Consider the following 260-nt stretch of genomic DNA (forward strand, 5'->3'; position numbering starts at 1 on the left):
ATCAACAATAAACGAGTCGATTTTTCCTCTTTTCATTGTTCGTCTTTCTCTCAAGCATCATCAGCGTCTTTATTATCTCCCTTTATTCCGTTTCATCGGCCACAAAACCACGGCAATTTTGTATCGGATTTCCTTTCTCATTGCACTCTCTTTCTCATCACGAGCAAAGTTTTCCATCACTGTTATTCCCGCAAGAAAGTCCTTTTTTGAGTCATAAACTTTGATGAAAGACATTTTGCGTTTTGGAAATCCATTTTTTT

General features: G+C 36.9%; 1 protein-coding gene across 1 annotated transcript in view; it reads left to right on the forward strand.

Annotated features, from left to right (window-relative positions):
* LOC119590383 overlaps positions 1-260 on the forward strand; it is a 5,640-nt gene that overhangs the window by 4,511 nt on the left and 869 nt on the right. The window lies entirely within an intron of this gene.

The sequence above is a fragment of the Penaeus monodon genome, chromosome 27, assembly GCF_015228065.2.
Source record: "Penaeus monodon isolate SGIC_2016 chromosome 27, NSTDA_Pmon_1, whole genome shotgun sequence".
NCBI classification, from domain to species: domain Eukaryota; kingdom Metazoa; phylum Arthropoda; class Malacostraca; order Decapoda; family Penaeidae; genus Penaeus; species Penaeus monodon.